Below are 4850 nucleotides of genomic sequence, written 5' to 3'. Positions count from 1 at the left end.
CACAGCCAGATCCGCACTGCGCCCTGCCTGACCGTCTGCCGTGGGTGAGTGGACACAGCCAGATCCGCACTGCGCCCTGCCTGCCCGTCTGCCTTGGGTGAGTGGACACAGCCAGATCCACACTGCGCCCTGCCTGACCGTCTGCCGTGGGTGAGTGGAACAGCCAGATCCGCACTGCGCCCTGCCTGACCGTCTGCCGTGGGTGAGTGGACACAGCCAGATCCACACTGCGCCCTGCCTGACCGCCTGCCGTGGGTGAGTGGACACAGCCAGATCCGTAAAGCGCCCTGCCTGCCCGTCTACCGTGGGTCAGCGGACATAGCCGGATCCACACAGCACCGTCTCTGCCCATCTCCCATGGGTGAGTGGACACAGCCGGATCCGCACTGCGCCCTGCCTGCCAGTCTCCTGTGGGTGAGTGGACACAGCCAGATCCGCACTGCGCCCTGCCTGCCCGTCTCACGTGGGTGAGTGGACACAGCCAGATCCGCACTGCGCCCTGCCTGCCCGTCTGCCGTGGGTGAGTGGACACAGCCAGATCCGCACTGCGCCCTGCCTGACCGTCTGCCGTGGGTGAGTGGACACAGCCAGATCCGCACTGCGCCCTGCCTGCCCGTCTGCCGTGGGTGAGTGGACACAGCCAGATCCGCACTGCGCCCTGCCTGACCGTCTGCCGTGGGTGAGTGGACACAGCCAGATCCGCACTGCGCGCTGCCTGACCGCCTGCCGTGGGTGAGGGGACACAGCCAGATCCGCACTGCGCCTTGCCTGCCCGTCTCCCGTGGGCGAGTGGACACAGCCAGATCCGCACTGCGCACTGCCTGCCCGTCTGCCGTGGGTGAGTCGACACAGCCAGATCCGCACTGCGCCCTGCCTGACCGTCTGCCGTGGGTGAGTGGACACAGCCAGATCCGCACTGCGCCCTGCCTGACCGTCTGCCGTGGGTGAGTGGACACAGCCAGATCCGTACTGTGCCCTGCCTGCCCGTCTGCCGTGGGTCAGTTGACATAGCCAGATCCACACAGCACCGTCTCTGCCCATCTCCCGTGGGTGAGTGGACACAGCCAGATCCGCCCTGCGCCCTGCCTGCCCGTCTGCCGTGGGTGAGTGGACACAGCCAGATCCGCACTGCGCCCTGCCTGACCGTCTGCCGTGGGTGAGTGAACACAGCCAGATCCACACTGCGCCCTGCCTGCCCGTCTGCCGTGGGTGAGTGGACACAGCCAGATCCACACTGCGCCCTGCCTGACCGCCTGCCGTGGGTGAGTGGTCACAGCCAGATCCGTACTGTGCCCTGCCTGCCCTTCTGCCGTGGGTCAGTTGACATAGCCAGATCCACACAGCACCGTCTCTGCCCATCTCCCGTGGGTGAGTGGACACAGCCGGATCCGCACTGCGCGCTGCCTGCCCGTCTGCCGTAGGTCAGTGGACATAGCCATATCCACACAGCATCCTCTCTGCTCGTCTCCCGTGGGTGAGTGGACACAGCAAGATCCACACTGCGCCTTGCCTGCCCGTCTCTCGTGGGTGAGTGGACACAGCCAGATCCGCACTGCGCCCAGCCTGCCCGTCTCCCGTGGGTGAGTGGACACAGCCAGATCCGCACTGCGCAGTGCCTGCCCGTCTCCCGTGGGTGAGTGGACACAGCCAGATCCGCACTGCGCCTTGCCTGCCCGTCTCCCGTGGGTGAGTGGACACAGCCAGATCCACACTTCGCCCTGCCTGCCCGTCTCCCGTGTGTGAGTGGACACAGCCAGATCCGCACTGCGCCCTGCCTGCCCATCTGCCGTGGGTCAGTGGACATAGCCAGATCCACACAGCACCCTCTCTGCCCGTCTGCCGTGGGTGAGTGGACACAGCCAGATCCGCACTGCGCCCTGCCTGCCCGTCTGCCGTAGGGTTAGGGTTAGGGTTAGGGTTAGGGTTAGGGTTGTTAGGGTTAGGGTTAGGGTTAGGGTTAGAGTTAGGGTTAGGGTTAGGGTTAGTGTTAGAGGGTTAGGGTTAGGGTTAGGGTTAGGGTTAGGGTTAGAGGGTTAGGGTTAGGGTTAGGGTTAGGGTTAGGGTTAGGGTTAGTGGGTGAGTGGACACAGCCGGATCCGCACTGCGCGCTGCCTGTCTATCTCCCGTGGGTGAGTGCACACAGCCAGATCCGCACTGCGCCTTGCCTGCCCGTGTCCCGTGGGTGAGTGGACACAGCCAGATCTGCACTGCACCCTGCCTGACCGTCTGTCGTGGGTAAGTGGACATAGCCAGATCCACACAGCACCCTCTCTGCCCGTCTCCCGTGGGTGAGTGGACACAGCCAGATCCCCACTGCGCCTTGCCTGACCGCCTCCCGTGGGTGAGTGGACATAGCCAGATCCGCACTGCGCCCTGCCTGCCCGTCTGCCGTGGGTGAGTGGACACAGCCAGATCCGCACTGCGCCCTGCCTGCCCGTCTGCCGTGGGTCAGTGGACATAGCCAGATCCACATAGCACCCACTCTGCCCGTCTCCCGTGGGTGAGTGGACACAGCCAGATCCACACTGCGCCCTGCCTGCCCGTCTCCCCTGCGTGAGTGGACACAGCCAGATCCGCCCTGCGTCCTGCCTGCCCGTCTGCCGTGGGTGGGTGGACACAGCCAGATCCGCACTGCGCCCTGCCTGACCGTCTGCCGTGGGTGAGTGAACACAGCCAGATCCACACTGCGCCCTGCCTGCCCGTCTTCCGTGGGTGAGTGGACACAGCCAGATCCGCACTGCGCCCTGCCTGACCGTCTGCCGTGGGTGAGTGGACACAGCCAGATCCGCACTGCGCCCTGCCTGACCGCCTGCCGTGGGTGATTGGACACAGCCAGATACGCACTGCGCCCTGCCTTCCCGTCTGCCGTGGGTGAGTGGACACAGCCAGATCCGCATTGCGCCCTGCCTGCCCGTCTGCCGTGGGTCAGTGGACATAGCCAGATCCACACAGCACCCACTCTGCCCGTCTCCCGTTGGTGAGTGGACACAGCCAGATCCACACTGCGCCTTGCCTGCCCGTCTCCCCTGCGTGAGTGGACACAGCCAGATCCACACTGCGCCCTGCCTGCCCATCTCCCATGGGTGAGTGGACACAGCCAGATCCGCACTGCACCGTGCCTGCCTGTCTCCCGTGGGCGAGTGGACACAGCCAGATCCGCACTGCGCCCTGCCTGCCCGTCTGCCGAGGGTCAGTGGACATAGCCAGATCCACACAGCACCGTCTCTTCCCATCTCCCGTGGGTGAGTGGACACAGCCAGATCCGCCCTGCGCCCTGCCTGCCCGTCTGCCGTGGGTGAGTGGACACAGCCAGATCCGCACTGCGCCCTGCCTGACCGTCTGCCGTGGGTGAGTGGACACAGCCAGATCCACACTGCGCCCTGCCTGCCCGTCTGCCGTGGGTGAGTGGACACAGCCAGATCCGCACTGCGCCCTGCCTGACCGTCTGCCGTGGGTGAGTGGACACAGCCAGATCCGCACTGCGCCCTGCCTGACCGCCTGCTGTGGGTGATTGGACACAGCCAGATCCGCACTGCGCCCTGCCTGACCGTCTGCCTTGGGTGAGTGGACACAGCCAGATCCGCACTGCGCCCTGCCTGCCCGTCTGCTGTGGGTCAGTGGACATAGCCATATCCACATAGCACCCTCTCTGCCCGTCTCCCGTGGGTTAGTGGACACAGCCAGATCCACACTGCGCCTTGCCTCCCCGTCTCCCCTGATGAGTGGACACAGCCAGATCCGCACTGCGCCCTGCCTGCCCGTCTCCCGTGGGTGAGTGGACACAGCCAGATCCGCACTGCGCCTTGCCTGCCCGTCTCCCGTGGGTGAATGGACACAGCCAGATCCGCACTGTGCCCTGCCTGCCCGTCTCCCGTGGGTGAGTGGACACAGCCAGATCCGCACTGCACCCTGCCTGCCCGTCTCCCGTGGGCGAGTGGACACAGCCAGATCCGCACTGCGCCCAGCCTGTCCGTCTGCCGTGTGTGAGTGGACACAGCCAGATCCGCACTGCGCCCAGCCTGCCCGTCTGCCGTGGTTGAGTGGACACAGCCAGATCCGCACTGCGCCCTGCCTGACCGTGTGCCGTGGGCGAGTGGACACAGCTAGATCCAGACTGTGCCCTGCCTGCCCGTCTCCCATGGGTGTGTGGACACAGCCAGATCCGCACTACGCCCTGCCTGGCCGTCTGCCGTGGGTCAGTGGACATAGCCAGATCCACACAGCACCCTCTCTGCCCATCTCCGCTGGGTGAGTGTACAGAATAAGATCCACACAGCGCCTTGCCTGCCCGTCTCCCATGGGTGAGTGGACACAGCCAGATCCGCACTGCGCCCTGCCTGCCCGTCTGCCGTGGGTGAGTGGACACAGCCAGATCCTCACTGTACCCTGCCTGCCCGACTGCCGTGGGTGATTGGAAACAGCCAGATCTGCACTGCGCCCTGCCTGCCCGTCTGCCGTGGGTCAGTGGACATAGCCAGATCCACACAGCACCCTCTCTGCCCGTCTCCCGTGGGTGAGTGGACACAACCAGATCCACACTACGCCTTGCCTGCCCGTCTCCGGTGGGTGAGTGGACACAGCCTGTTCAGCACTTCGCCCTGCCTGCCCGTCTCCCGTGGGTGAGTGGACACAGCCAGATCCGCACTGCTCCCTGCCTGCCCGTCTGCCGTGGGTGAGTGGACACAGCCAGATCCGCACTGCGCCCTGCCTGCCTATCTGCCGTGGGTCAGTGGACATAGCCAGATCCACACAGCACCCTCTCTGCCCGTCTCCCGTGGGTGAGTGGAAACAGCCAGATCCCCACTGCGCCTTGCCTGACCGCCTCCCGTGTGTGAGTGGACACAGCCAGA

Source organism: Microcebus murinus, chromosome 10, assembly GCF_040939455.1.
Source record: "Microcebus murinus isolate Inina chromosome 10, M.murinus_Inina_mat1.0, whole genome shotgun sequence".
Classification (NCBI taxonomy): Eukaryota; Metazoa; Chordata; class Mammalia; order Primates; family Cheirogaleidae; genus Microcebus; species Microcebus murinus.
Note: the sequence above shows the minus strand (reverse complement) of the source record.